Here is a 16,880-nt window from a genome sequence, read left to right on the forward strand (position 1 = left end):
GAAAACACCCCACCTTTGATCTTGATGTTGTTTAATTTGTCCATTAGTTGCATCATGCAAATTGCTCTCTAATCCAACCCTTTCACGTTTTTCTGCATTGTTATACATACAATGCATTACGCCCCACTTTTAAGGTCCAGTAATCCATTCTTTATCACGACCATCCTTTGTTCTCATACTCCTATTGGGGTTCGTATCATAGTGCCTGCCCCTACTACAACCACGATCTTTGGTTCATAGCCACCTGGGCCAAATTTCATAGAGCTGCTCAGCACAAAACTTTTACTTGGCAAAACAAGTCTTCCTTGATAAAAGAGGATTAGGCCTACCAACAAAATTTCCCCGTGGTTTTCAGTATAGGCAAGCAAACAGCTGACTACGTAACAAGCAATATGCAACTGTGGCTGGTAAGCCTGTTTTTATCAAGGCAGAAATGTAATGATAAGCAAATTTTTGTGCCTAGAAGCTCTATAAAATTAGGCCCAGTGGTTTTTCAAATAGAAATTTGTTTGGCTATAATGTTCCCGTTTTTATGGATCCTTCCCTTAATCCATTTCCCCATTTGTCTATAAAAGGAAATGTATTTTTTTCGTACTTGTTTATGCCTCTGAAGGTCCAGTTTAGATCGAAAGCTAAATATAAGGCCATCTACCCACTCATTGTTGTACGAAGCTTTTATATATAATTCTACACGCCATTTCATTTTTTTTTTTACAAACAATGATGATTTCTTTTATATGTAAATTGTTTTGCTCAAGCAGTTTTTTTGATATACATATTGGACAACTTTCATTATACAGGGTAACGAAAGCGTTCTTTCAATTATACACATATAATTGTGTGTTGTACAATTTAAGTAGTGGCGCCTCAAACGACACAACGTGCAGACAACATGCAGCTTTAGATTTTGCATCCAAGACGTCGACTGACATGTGACTACATCTTGCTGAGGCTTTGCGCATGCGTCAAGTCGTCACCAATGTTGTCTGCACGTACGAGTTGAGGACCCCAAAACTATGGTTTTGACGTACGTTCAGAAAAACCAAAGCCGTGCTCGACGTGAACGTAGCCTTTAGAAAGGCGCACGCGGCACCAATATGTCACTCATGCCACTCAAGAAAAGAGACCAGCGAGAGTACCGACGCAGCGAAGCGCCTTGAATAAAGGCTAACTATACAACGTGAACGAAGTCCGCGTTCACCCAAATCTAAAGGTCCCTACTTATAGATGTCAAGTTTGCATCAGGGGTAAAGAATATTTGTCGTTTACCAATATGCACCGATATGTGTTGGCATTGTATACTCCAGTGATTTTCTTTTCACAGATCTCGGGAAAGTAGTAAGTATATATTGCACTGCAAAACTGGGGTGTTAAGTTGATTCTCTAGGTATCATGTGACAACACTGACACGATGTAAATTTCACCAACGATAAAGTAATGGGGATATAATAACACCATGTTGGTGTTGTCACATGGATAAACAAATTAACACCCCAGTTTTTGCAGTTTTTTTTACTTGATACTTGAAACAAACAAAACATAGAATCCCCGCCTGCCGCTTCCCTGGCTGTATCGTAAACCCGGGTGCTTCCCTGGCTGTATCGTTAACCCGGGTGCTTCCCTGGCTGTATCGTAAACCCGGGTGCTTCCCTGGCTGTATCGTAAACCCGGGTGCAGTGAGCCCGACAGTTAACGCCTATTTAACCCTTTTCAGAGTGTGTATCTATAAGGTGGACATTCGCTCCTGATTTTCAGCGATGTCCAAAAAACGCGACCAAATGAAATTTTCAGATGTATTTATTATAATTGTGTACATGACATTCGTTTATGATTACAAATAGTCTGAGGTTAAACAAAGGTTTACTTTGCCTTTTAGATCTTGATGTAAAGATTACTTGTCAAAGGAGGCATTAACTTTAAGCTTTTATAATTATGGTCATTACCCCAGTCATCTGGAATTCTATTTATAGACTGCGAACTGAGATTGTTTTGGATTTTGTTTGTCCTTTCAAAGTTTGGTAAACAATACTCATTCATTAGAAGGGGGAAAACAATTGCATTTCAAGTAGGTCCTACAACGAATAAGTTTTCACAAATCACAGGTTTACCCTTTTTCTGAAAATTCCAAGAACAATCACAGATCAAGATTTACTGAAAACTAACTCTGCGGGAAGCTCACGCCGTGACAGTAATTTATTGTTTTGTTAAATACAACAACTTTTATTTATTCAATTCGCTGAAATTAATTTTCATTCTACTCTTAACAGTCCTTACAGACACTGGACACATTTCGGTAATTGTCTAAGACCAGCCTTCTCACTTGGTGTATCTCAACATTTGCACAAAATATTAAACCTGTGAACAATTTGAACTCAATTGGTCGTCGAAGTTGCGAGTTAAAAAGGGAAGGAAAAACACCCTTACGAAGTTGTCGGCTTCCACGATGCTTGATTTTGCGGTGCTGAAATCAAATTCAAATAAAATTATTTCAGTGGAAAATTAGTTCTTTCTCGAAAACTACGTTACTTCAAAGGGAGCCGCGTCTCACAAAGTTTTATACTGTCAACAGCTCTCCATTACTCGCTGCCACGTAAGGTTTTATGATAATAAATATTTTGAGTAATTACCGATAGTATGAAGTGCCATTAATAGAGTGGCTGAACCGATTGTTTCCCTAGAGGACATTCACCGGGTAGGCCACTTGTCATAAAGTTGCTTCTGTATCATCAAGCTGTCAGTTATCAGTAATGAGCCAATGTGTACATTTCCAGAATGTGGAAATCTTTGGTGTGCATGTTCAGTGAACTTAGACTAATCTGTTCAGACCATTACAACAAGATGTGTGCCCCTGAACACAGTTATTTACACCAAGCAACAGTAAACGCATGATAAACAGCGTTAGCATCTTCAGGCAAAGGCGTAAATATTTTAAATCGGTGGCTCGCAGGGTTAATGTGCTTGTACATGAGTACATGAGGAAATGTGGAGTATCGGCTGTGCACTATAAGTAAAAGTGAAGCAAACAATGTTACTATTTAGTTGTTTTCCTCTATTTGACAGACAAAACAGACACATACGTAAACACAAGCTGACAACTGAGACCAAACAGACATAACGGATTAAAAGGGACAACATTAGAATTCGATTGCATAACATGTGTATCTGTAACAGATGTGTATCTAGCAAATTAAGTTTTCTTGAAAATGTACTTATTGTAGCAGATTGCTCAAAATTTATGGGAAGACTATTCTAATATTCTGTTCCTCGTTGCAAATATCTATTTGGGTGGTGAGAATCAGTAGAATTTTAAACTTTACCCGTTTCTCTCCCGTATGAGTTGTCAAAGGTCGCTTTAGTTCAATGCCATACCATGCTCACTTTGACATCATCACCTACTCCAAGCATCAAGGTTTCAATATGTATTTTCCAGATTAGGGCTTATAGTCTTGGTCGATGATCAGACTGGATGCTGGATTGACCCATTTGGGTGAGCTCGTGTAGAAGGACAGGACTTATTTACACGGACATACAACTCCATTAGGACTATTAAGCTATCAACTATTAATCGACAGGTTTTATTTTGTTCCTATAGCGAGGTCCCAAGGTTTCTACGAAAGCGATTGCGAAGCGCGGTTTCTTATCGATCCAAAGTTAACACTCTCTTACCCAGAACCTTCAGCGACTACTTAGGCCTATAGTTCAGGGTTCCATTAGATGATAATATGGTGGCCCTGAAGGGACATCAAACTACGTTAGTATTCACGGTTTGTGCCCAAACCGCAAATATTTTACGTAAACATTGAATATTAAAATTTTTAATAATAATAATAATACAGACTTTTCTAAGGCGCACATATTTTTTATCTTCCCCGATGGATGTAAATAAAGACGCAGTCAAGCAAAACAAAACAGAAACGAATGTAAAACAGACACAACAAAATTAATCATAGAAAACCTGTGACATAAGATAAGTTTTGAGAAGAGACTTGAATTGTGAGATACAAAGACATAGGATTAAGCGCTAGTTCCAGGTGAGTTGCACAGCTGAAGACAAAACACCTGTCCTTTAAACACATGAGTCTTTTAATATCACAGAGATGACAAATCACATTTTATGAGAAGATACAACATTGCCAGGAATGTTTCTTACACTTCAGACATTAATGGTAATAACAATAATAATAAAACGGACATTTATATTGCGCAGTTACCTATATAAATATACCCTACTGCGCATTACTAGGTACACAAAAAATGCAGAGAAAAAAATGAAGAAAAAAAATACACAAACCGAGCAAGAAGGAATTAAATGGGTGAAGTATAAACAAATGGGTTTTTAACTTAGATTTAAATAAATTAAGTGAAGAAGACTGTCTAATGCAAGGTGGGAGATTGTTCCACAGATTTGGAGCGGCGTATAGAAATGCCCGATCACCTAATGTAGGCCTAGATTTCCTAGATGGGTGAGATAACAATGTGGGATCTTGAGAACTCCTGAGACGGTAGGTTGATTGAGACTGAGAGAGGGATTTCATGGGTATGAGTTCTTGGATGTATGTGGGTGCTAAACCATGAATGGCTTTATAGGTTAATAATAGAACTTTAAATGCTATTCTTTGTCAAACCGGTAACCAGTGTAACTCATTTAACAATGGTCTACAACGAGAATATCTAGAGGAATTACAAATCAGTCTAGCACAAGCATTCTGAACCCTTTGCAGTTTGTTAATTTGTGTGTCAGGCAAACTCAAAAATAAGCTGTTACAATAATCTAACCTGCTTGTTAAAAAAGCATGGATAATTTTTAATATAGAAAACTTCATGAAAGACTTATGCTGTCCCTCACCACATATTTCCATAACACTCCCACATAAAGTGATCTCCATTCTTCCATGTGATGGCACCTAAACCAATAGGCTAGGTATTTCAAACTGTGTGAGTGTGTCCGGTTTTTCTGTTTCTGTTTGTCTCAAGGCCCTTAAAAATGTTTGATGCACACGCATTCTGGTAAAAAAAAAATTCTTCGTGGATACAATGTCTTCCCTATTAACAATTTCTCTAGAAGCTACTAGTATGATTTTGCTCTTCCTTTCCACACAAGTATTTTTGAGGCCTCTGAAGGCACACACATTTCTGCAGCAAGGGTGTTTTTCTTTAATTATTCTCTTGCAACTTCGCTTTGACTGGTTTGTTATATGCATGTTGGGTAATACCAAGAGATAATACTGGTATTTTGACAATGACTAAACATGTCCAGGGGTGGATTTCACAAAGGTAGTCCTAACTTAGGACTAGTCCTAGGCAATGCTAAGAGATAGGACCAGTCCTAAGTTAGGATGAGTTACTGTTCCTAACTTAGGACCAGTCCTATCTCTTAGCATTGCTTAGTACTAGTCCTAAAGTTAGGACTACCTTTGTGAAATCCACCCCCGGCCTGTGATGTGTCGGAGGGAGTTTCCCAAGTGTTCATTTGATATGTACACACCTTTTTATTACTCATACCCTGAAAATCTTCTCAAGATTTCCTGAGATGCTCAGGACACAATGGAGACACAGTTGGAGAGCGGGAGGTACACTATGCTACAACTAGCTCTGTGGTCTCCTCCCACGGTATTTGTGTTGGTTTCCTTTGCGCAACACTCAATTAAATAAATATATATACATATGTATTAATACTTCACATCGTTGTGACAATAGCTTTGATTTGATTTTCAACCATGTATTCAGAATTCGACTTCCCATTGTTTGACACTTCACTTAAAATCGAATTTAGAAATAATCGAAAAATAATTGTTTGTTCCATGCTTGTGTAATCATGGCCGGTGGGAGGTTAATGTGGACAAACTAAACAATCATCTTTTACATGTTCTTGTAATGATTTCCAAATCAAGGTTGCACTCAAATTAATCAATTGTTGATACAAATCAAGGTTACCGTCAAATTATCGTGTACTCATGGCCAGTAAAGGGCACATTCCGATAGTGTTTGATTTATACAAAATAATAATAAGTAGTAATGATGAAGGAACGCACACCTAATCGCAGTCCGGCAAGCAAATATGGCTTGTTTTCAATGTTGTTTTGCAATGTTGTTTGTTTGTTTGTTTATTTGGTTTTGTTTGTTTGTTCTCGATTTGTTTTTAATTTGTATCAACTGGCATGGTTAGTAATAATAATACACCTTTTTTAGGTTTTAAATTATTGTATACATATATTAGAGTAATAGTATAATAATTGAATATAATTCAAACTTTTATTTGAAAATGTCAAATAAATGATAGTGTATACTATGGCCTATCTAATAAAAAATAAATAAAAAAACCCGTATACTTACGAAAGAAGGACGCTGAAGCAATCTAGCTTTGCATCCAAAGACCGACGCAGTAGTAGTCACATCAAACAATTTGAAACTTGTAATGATAACACCGGTGATCTACACTAATTGTTAACAATAGGAGTACAAATTGGTAAAACCCTGTCCTATTCTGGTTAATGAAACAGTTTGCAATAAAAACATATAATTTTCTATTCTCATTTACTTAATACAATCCACACAGTCACGCAAAGGTGTGTCCTCGTCTATTTTGAAAATATCATTCCAAATATAATTGAAAACCCATGCTTACTTCTACGCTACATCGATACGACGGCAAAGTGTTTGTATCCAACTGAACACAAACTAAATTATGGCTCGGGTGGGTCGTTGTATGTAGGATGCTTGATGGGGGTGTGTCGAAGACCCCCCTTTATTTCTTTTTCTTTTTACCAGCACAGACAGCAAGCGGGGGGGGGGGGTCAAAGTGTAAGACATCACAGTAAGACGATACGTTGTTGAACTTTGATATATTACTATTATTATTATTGTTATTATTATTATTATTATTTTTTTTTTTTTTTTTTTTTTTTTTTTTTATTACGATCAAGTATGAATTTCACATTTTTCGACCCAAAGAACTAGCGTAAATAACACCCCTCGACCTAGAGTGTACGAGTCCAGTAGTTCTGTTGTCGTCTGCTACGTTTTCATCGTGTTCGAACTTGCCCTTAATTGTCGGACCGGCCAACAAAGACCCGAGCGGAAAACCCAATTGTACGTACCATATTATGCTCTGTACGGACTAATTAAATTGCCGCGTATATCCTAGGTTTCTGAAAATGGTCATACCCCCCCCCCCCCCCCCCCGTTTTAATGGAGTAAAGTGTGACAATAGAATCTAATATTATCCTAATCTGTAACCATTATTGCCCGTGGCCTTCACTTCGTGTACACAACCCGCGATGACCCTTGATCACTAACCCATCTGGTAGTTAATATATGACGTCACAACTAATTGGTCTACCACCCAAACGTGTCAGTTCTTGTTCCCCCATACCGTGGAGCTATCTTTGTTTTCTATAACTCCATGCCCACATCATGTACCACCATCGCTCGGACAGGGTCTGTTTACATTTGCCAAATAACAAAATAAATATACTTGTGTTTGTTTTTGTGTATACTTGTTTTCTCTGCAGTCCCTCTGCGGTGTTTCTGCGGTGTTTTTTCAAACACCACTCAACATAATGCCATGCATCATATTAACACCCCCAACGTTTCGGCCCTTCGGGCCTCCCGAACACTGCCGTGGGCCCAGCCCCTCGCCACTGCGTGGCTCGCCCTAATTACATTAGCCCACCTCCGCCAGGGTCGACACACCTCACTTCCAGTCCGGCAAAACAACATTGAAAACAAGCCATATTTACCACGTTTCATTAATAAGATACACAATTTTGTATGTACAAACTTATACTTCCGGGTTCGACCGGAAATGAAGGTCAAATGAGGTCACACATTGTAAACATTTGTAGAATCGTCGAAGGGCCTTAAAATTAAGTTATTATATTAATACACAAAATAATATTATTCAGATACGATTTTTTATAAAACAAACTACTACTTCCGGTTTCGACCGGAAGTAAAGGTCAAATGGGGTCACACCCTGTGTAAGATTTGTTTAATACTTCATGACCTTTCATATGGTGTAAAGATCACGTATGTAGCATATCTGATTCTGGAGATATGAGTATTTTAATAAAAAACTTCAATTTAATATAATGACGTCATCGATGACGTCATCATTCCAAATTTTGTTCTTTGTCATATACACGCTTTGGTCTAAGTACGTGGTAAGTTTCAAGTCCGTACATGCTGTATTTTTTGAGATAGCAAAATAATTTTTTTTTCGACCTCGTGTACCATTTTCGTTGTGACGTAGCTATGACGTCACACATTATATTTTTAGAATGCTCTTGAGTTTAAAAAAATTTTATGCATTGGACATTTTTTCATATTTTTATTCACTTAGGCTCTAGAGCCCAAAATAACATGATTTGTTACTTTAACTTCCGGTTTCGACCGGAAGTAAAGGTCAAATGGGGTCACGTTGTGCACCGCATTTGTAGATCTTTATAAGAGGTTTTATGTAAAAAAAGAATCTTGAACGTAGCTCTTTTGGTTTTGAAGATATGATTTTTCTAATTATTTAAGGTTTATTTCACGTTTATTTAACGTAATGACGTCATCAATGACGTCACCATTCCAAAAAAGTTGCGGTGCCGTCTACTCACCGAGGTTGATGTTCATGAGAAGTTTACAGTTCATACAAGTTTCAGTTTTTCTCAAAATTGGCGGAGAACGTTCAGGCAGAAGAAGAAGACGGAGAAAAAAAACAAAAACTAGACATAGTGTTTTTTGTTAATTACAAAAACACGGTGTTCGGTTGGACGTTACGTGATGACGTAGTTCAAAAACATTGAACCATAAAGATGTTTTTTATACAATGCGTCGTTATTTTATAGTTAAGCTTGTATCACACTTTTGAACGCCTTGTTTCTTCACAAATGCAATATGTTTGTGTGAGATTGACATCAGTTTTTTTGTTTGCAACTTATGAAAGCCCTTTAAAAATCTAGCTCACCCCTGCACTGGATGCTGTACACAGATTTGATAATCAACAGCGCCCTCTTTGGTGGGCAAAAAGAGAGCGCTGTTGGGAATTCCCCCACAAACTTTCGCGCTATATGATTTTTACACATTTTATTGTTATTCAATACCTGATGACGTCATTATGACGTAATTAGGCCTGTGTTGTCTTAAAAATACTAAGGTTCAACTATCTATTGAGTTTCAAGGTTCAAATCGATCTCAATCTTGAGTTATGCCGTAGATAAGCTCAAAAGTTGTTTTTTTATGAAAAAAACACGAAGGCGAACTTTGACCCAGGGTAACGACCCGGAAGTTAAGGTGGTACGATTTTAGCGTTAACTTTTCAAATGTTGTCCAAGTCTTTATCTATCCGATGCCCAAGTATGAACATCATAGCTTTTATATTCGTTGAGATACAGCAACAAGCAAATGGTCCTTTTTTAACATTAAAAACCCTGTTATGACGTCATCATTGTAAAAAAGTGGCGGTTTCATCAACTCACTGGTGCCTATGTACATAGTAAGTTTTAAGTTTATACAAGCTTAACTTTTGTTTATAATTGCTTGGGAAGGTTCAGAGGTAAAGAAGAACACGAGGAAAATTAAATCTATGAACAGATTGTTGATAGCTTTTTAATTTTCACAGAAAGTAAAAGTGTAAATCTATTACATTTATACCTTTCTTTGCACAGAAAACAAATGCTAAGTTTAATACTTGTTAAAGCGATGTATTTTATAGTAAAGAGCTAACTATGTGCAAAGTTTGAAGGTTTTGTGATCCTTGTGATGTTTAACTCAAGAGTAAACTTCTTAAAAGGTTAACTGGATTTGGGGAAACTTTATACGAAACAACAGTTTACTAATTTTAGACTTGTGAAGTAAATAACTGTAAAAGACTTATTTATTAAGTATTACAGAGGTTTCGCAAGTGTACGACACGGGTACAGATACAACTAAGATAACTGGGATGCACGTTAGATTTTGTTAGGCATTAAATAAACACTTATTTTGAAGAGCAATGATTTGTACACAAAGCTTTACCGTGTAGCGCGCTAAACACTGCCGTGAGTGCCGGATAGAAACACCCTTCACGAGTCGATGTCACGAATCCGCTTCCCGGTGTTTGATCAAAACATAACCAATGTTCGTCTTTTTCTGGTTGCATTTTCTCACATAATTAAAAGTCATACGAATCGCTGCAGTAGGTGGCCATCTCAGCGAAGCTTCGTCTTTAATTCCGTTTTGATAATTAAGCCATGAGAAGGGCGAACAGGGGAACAATTTGACGCCGAATATGTTATGAGCGGACTTCAATTGTAAAATGTTGGTACACCATTAAACTAGCGCTACGTTGTAAGTACAATGACCTGAGACTTGTCAAAACATGAATCGAAATCACGCGTACAGTCAAACTATGCACTATTCCTAGCAGAACACACAGGCCTCGTGGACTGAACAAGGTGTGATCAATGGAGCGGAACGGCCAGCCAAAGCGCTTTTGCAGTGTACGCGGTTATCACGCGGGTCAACACATCCGTGGGCTTTATCGTCCGATTTCGACCAGAGTTTCAGGTCAAATTGGTATCATCTCTGTGGGAAAGTTTGAGCAGGATCACTCATCTATAACGGGATGCAAAATTTATGTTGAAATGTTACGTAGTTTTAGAGATCAAAAATTGTAAAATTGTTCAACCTTTGGTTTGAACCGGAAGTCAAGGTCAAATGGGGTCATTTTGTGTGTAGCGTTTTTTGAAGTTTGATCGACCTGTCCGATGATATGTAGATTGTCAAAATCCACCATGTGGTTCAGGAGTTATGATTTCTTTAAAATATTTAACTTTGATTTGTTGTAATTCAAAACCTGATGATGTCATCATGACATCATTAAGTTTGTGTGGTCTTATTATTAAGGTTCAATTGTCTGATGAGTTTCAATGTTAAATTCCATATCAATCTTGAGTTATGACAACAAATTGTCTATTTTTACAAAAAAACACAAAGAACATAAAGGCAGAGTTTGACCTTCCGGTACGACCGGAAGATGAGGTCATACGATTTTGGCGTTAACTTTTCAAATGTTGTCCAAGTCTTTATCTATGTGATGCCCAAGTATGAACATCATAGCATTAATATTCGTTGAGATACAGCGAAAAGCAAATGTCGTTTTTCAACTTTAAAAACCTTGCCATGACGTCATCAATGACGTCATTATTCCCAAAAAGTGGCGGTTTCGTCTACTCACTATTGCCTATGTACATAGTAAGTTTTAAGTTTGTACAAGCTTTACTTTTGTTTAAAATTGCTGGAGAAGGTTCGCAGGGAAAGAAGAACGCGAGGAAAAAAAAAAAAAAAAAAAAACAGAACAATAACAATAGTTGTTCGGCTGTTGGCCGAACACCTAAAAAAAAACTAGACATAGTGTTTTTTGTTAATTACAAAAACACGGTGTTCGGTTGGACGTTACGTGATGACGTAGTTCAAAAACATTGAACCATAAAGATGTTTTTTATACATTGTGTAGTTATTTTATAGTTAAACTTGTATCACACTTTTGAACGCCTTGTTTCTTCACAAATGCAATATGTTTGTGTGAGATTGGCATCAGTTTTTTTGTTTGCAACTTATGAAAGCCCTTTAAAAATCTAGCTCATCCCTGCACTTGATGCTGTACACAGATTTGATAATCAACAGCGCCCTCTTTGGTGGGCAAAAAGAGAGCGCTGTTGGCAATTCCCCCAAAAACTTTCGCGCCATATGATTTTTACACATTTTATTGTTATTCAATACCTGATGACGTCATTATGACGTAATTAGGCCTGTGTTGTCTTAAAAATACTAGGGTTCAACTATCTATTGAGTTTCAAGGTTCAAATCGATCTCAATCTTGAGTTATGCCGTAGATAAGCTGAAAAGTTGTTTTTTTATGAAAAAAACACGAAGGCGAACTTTGACCCGAACTTCGACCCGGAAGTTAAGGTCGTACGATTTTAGCGTTAACTTTTCAAATGTTGTCCAACTCTTTATCTATGTGATGCCCAAGTATGAACATCATAGCTTTTATATTCGTTGAGATACAGCAACAAGCAAATGGTCATTTTTTAACATTAAAAACCCTGTCATGACGTCATCAATGACGTCATCATTCTAAAAAAGGGGCGGTTTCATCAACTCACTGGTGCCTATGTACATAGTAAGTTTTAAGTTTATACAAGCTTAACTTTTGTTTACAAGCTCAAAAGTTGTTTTTTGATGAAAAAACACGAATCAAAAAACACGAAGGCGAACTTTGACCCAGGGTAACGACCCGGAAGTTAAGGTCGTAAGATTTTGGCGTTAACTTTTCAAATGTTTCCCAAGTCTATATCTATCTGATGCCCAAGTATGAACATCATAGCTTTTATATATGTTGAGATACATCAACAAGCAAATGATCATTTTTGAACATTAAAAACCCTGTCATGACGTCATCAATTACGTCATCAATCCCAAAAAGTGGCGGTTTTATCTAATCACTATTGCCTATGAACACAGTAAGTTTTAAGTTTGTACAAGCTTTACTTTTGTTTAAAAGCTCAAAAGTTGTTTTTTTGATGTAAAATACACAAAGGCGAACTTTGACCCAGGGTAACGACCCGGATGTTAAGGTCGTACGATTTTGGCGTTAACTTTTCAGATGTTGTCCAAGTCTTTATCTATCCGATGCTGAAATATGAACATCATAGCTTCAATATTCGTTGAGATACAGCAACAAGCAAATTGTAATTTTTCAACATTAAAAACCTTGCCATGACGTCATCAATGACGTCATCAATCCAAAAAAGTGGCAGTTTCATCTACGCACTAGTGCCTATGTACAAAGTAAGTTTTAAGTTTGTACAAGCTTTACTTTTGTTTTAAAGCTCAAAAGTTGTTTTTTGATGAAAAAATGCGAAGGCGAACTTTGACCCAGGGTAACGACCGGAAGTTAAGGCCATACGATTTTGGCGTTAACTTTTCAAATGTTGTCCAAGTCTTTATCTATGTGATGCCCAAGTATGAACATCATAGCATTAATATTCGTTGAGATACAGCGAAAAGCAAATGTCGTTTTTCAACTTTAAAAACCTTGCCATGACGTCATCAATGACGTCATCATTCCCAAAAAGTGGCGGTTTCGTCTACTCACTATTGCCTATGTACATAGTAAGTTTTAAGTTTGTACAAGCTTTACTTTTGCTTAAAATTGCTGGAGAAGGTTCGCAGGGAAAGAAGAACGCGAGGAAAAAAAAAAAAACTAGACATAGTGTTTTTTGTTAATTACAAAAACACGGTGTTCGGTTGGACGTTACGTGATGACGTAGTTCAAAAACATTGAACCATAAAGATGTTTTTTATACAATGTGTCGTTATTTTATAGTTAGACTTGTATCACACTTTTGAACGCCTTGTTTCTTCAAAAATGCAATATATTTGTGTGAGATTGGCATCAGTTTTTTGTCTGAACTTATGAAAGCCCTTTAAAAATCTAGCTCACCCCTGCACTTGATGCTGTACAAAGATTTGATAATCAACAGCGCCCTCTTTGGTGGGCAAAAAGAGAGCGCTGTTGGGAATTCCCCGAAAAACTTTCGCGCCATATGATTTTTACACATTTTATTGTTATTCAATACCTGATGACGTCATTATGACGTAATTAGGCCAGTGTTGTCTTAAAAATACTAAGGTTCAACTATCTATTGAGTTTCAAGGTTCAAATCGATCTCAATCTTGAGTTATGCCGTAGATAAGCTCAAAAGTTGTTTTTTTATGAAAAAAACATGAAGGCGAACTTTGACCCAGGGTAACGACCCGGAAGTTAAGGTGGTACGATTTTAGCGTTAACTTTTCAAATGTTGTCCAAGTCTTTATCTATCCGATGCCCAAATATGAACATCATAGCTTTTATATTCGTTGAGATACAGCAACAAGCAAATGGTCATTTTTTAACATTAAAAACCCTGTCATGACGTCATCAATGACGTCATCATTCTAAAAAAGTGGCGGTTTCATCAACTCACTGGTGCCTATGTACATAGTAAGTTTTAAGTTTATACAAGCTTAACTTTTGTTTAAAAGCTCAAAAGTAGTTTTTTGATGAAAAAACACGAGTCGAAAAACACGAAGGCGAACTTTGACCCAGAGTAACGACCCGGAAGTTAAGGTCGTACGATTTTGGCGTTAACTTTTCAAATGTTGTCCAAGTCTTTATCTATCCGATGCTAAAATATGAACATCATAGCTTTAATATTCGTTGAGATACAGCAACAAGCAAATTGTAATTTTTCAACATTAAAAACCTTGCCATGACGTCATCAATGACGTCATCAATCCAAAAAAATGGCAGTTTCATCTACGCACTAGTGCCTATTTACAAAGTAAGTTTTAAGTTTGTACATGCTTTACTTTTGCTTTAAAGCTCAAAAGTTGTTTTTTGATGAAAAAATGTGAAGGTGAACTTTGACCCAGGGTAACGACCGGAAGTTAAGGTCATACGATTTTGGCGTTAACTTTTCAAATGTTGTCCAAGTCTTTATCGATCTGATGCCCAAGTATGAACATCATAGCATTAATATTCGTTGAGATACAGCAAAAAGCAAATGTCGTTTTTCAACTTTAAAAACCTTGCCATGACGTCATCAATGACGTCATCATTCCAAAAAAGTGGCGGTTTCGTCTACTCACTATTGCCTATGTACATAGTAAGATTGAAGTTTGTACAAGCTTTACTTTTGTTTAAAATTGCTGGAGAAGGTTCGCAGGGAAAGAAGAACGCGAGGAAAAAAAAAAAAAAAACAGAACAATAACAATAGTTGTTCGGCTGTTGGCCGAACACCTAAAAAACAGAACAATAACAATAGTTGTTCGGCTGTTGGCCGAACACCTAAAAAAAAAAAAAAAAACTTAACAATAACAATAGGTTTTCGGCTAAAAGCCGAACACCTAACAAGCCATATTTGCTTGCCGGACTGCGATTAGGTGTGCGTTCCTTCATCATTACTACTATAATAGCAATACAAAAGTATCAATTTTTGTTTTACTCATATACACAGATGTTTGTGTGTGTGAGTAAAGTATACACTTTTAAACCTGAGACCATGCTAAAAGATGACAATAATTCATAGGGTCCACGGTTCGGGAAAGGTCCAGAGTTGGGAAACGTGTACAACACCAATGAGAGCTGTTGCAAAAAAAGTTGAATACAGTATAAACATGCGAACGTCTCAACACAGTGGACGCAAAAGTTTGGGTAAGTTAAACCCGCCTTTGTTTCCCACATATAGCTGCTAAGTTTTTCCCGGGGAAAAGCGTTTAACCCCGGGGAAACTCCCTTCAACCTACCCCAGGCCCAAGCAGGGCTAATTATTTACTGGGAATAAGGTATTTTTTTTAGTGGAAAAGATCGACACAAATTTCTCGCGAATTTCCTGGGAATTATCTATTAATGTGAAAGGGCTTTTGTGGGTTGAAGGGCATGCATTGGGTTGCAAAAAAAATGCATTTTCAATTCAATAGCCCGTTGCCACAGCTCATATTAGTCTCTCTTTTTTTCTTGTTTCTTTTTTTTTTCTTTTCTTTTTTTTTTCTTTTTTTTTTGGGGGGGGGCATTTTTAGGCCGATTTGGGGTCTGAACAAACTGGTTGTCAGCTCATAATTTGTTATTCCACCTCACCAAAATACATAGTAATTTCATTTAAAGACCCTTGGCACTATTGGTAATTGTCAAAGACCAGTCTTACCACTTGGTGTATCTCAACATAGACTATGTAATAACAAACCTGAGAAAATTTGAGCTCAATTGGTCGTCGAAGTTGCGAGATATTATGAAAGAAAAAACACCATTGTCACACGAAGTTGTGTGCTTTGAGATGATTTCGAGACCTCAAATTCTAAATCTGAGGTCTCGAAGTCAAATTCGCAGAAAATTACTTCTTTCTCGAAAACTACGTTACTTCAGAGGGAGCTGTTTCTCGCAGTGTTTTATACCATCAACAGCTCACCATTGCTTGTTACCAAGAAAGGGTTTTTGCTAATAATTATTTTGAGTAATTACCAATAGTGTCCACTGCCTTTAAACTTTTTATATCACTACAAAGTATCATCCTTGGCCTTACTTGAAATTTGTTTTAATTTTACCCTTGTTCTATTTTCTTTTTTTACATCATGCATTAGAATATGTTTTTAGAACTTGCGAAATCGACATTTTTTACCCTGACTCATAATCGCCTGTAGGCCTAAAGGTTAGACTCAATTGTTTACCTTGCCGAACTTGACTCTGGAGGCGGACATTCTTGTAAAAAATGCTATACAAATAGCAAATCAAATTATGCCGAGAGACTGAATGTTAAAGTGTGTTCGTATTCAATGCATTGCCTTCAGCCACAAACAAAGTAGTATTGGTTTAAACATTTATGCATTGCCGGAATCGAGGTAGATTTTAGTGGTATTCAATTTAAAATGTTAAAACTGCAGTTAGGTGAAAATAAATAAAAACGAAAATCAAGGTCAGGCTTTCCAAAGACATCAGCAGTCTGGCTCAGAATGGTCATTATATTATTATGCTCTACATGTACATACATGTACACGTACGGGCATGCGTTTCATTGCGAAGACATGTTTGTGTGACACAAACATAATAACCGCTGCTTAAAGGCAGTGGACACTATTGGTAATTACTCAAAATAATTATTAGCATAAAACCTTTCTTGGTAACGAGTAATGGGGGAGAAGTTGATAGTATAAAACATTCTGAGAAACGGCTCCCTCTGAAGTAATATAGTTTTCGAGAAAGAAGTAAATTTCCACGAATTTGATTTCGAGACCTCAGATTTAGGATTTGAGGTCTCGAAATCAAGCATCTGGAAGCACACAACTTCGTGTGACAAGGGTATTTTTTCTTTCAT

This window comes from Asterias rubens, chromosome 5 (assembly GCF_902459465.1).
Source record: "Asterias rubens chromosome 5, eAstRub1.3, whole genome shotgun sequence".
NCBI classification, from domain to species: Eukaryota; Metazoa; Echinodermata; class Asteroidea; order Forcipulatida; family Asteriidae; genus Asterias; species Asterias rubens.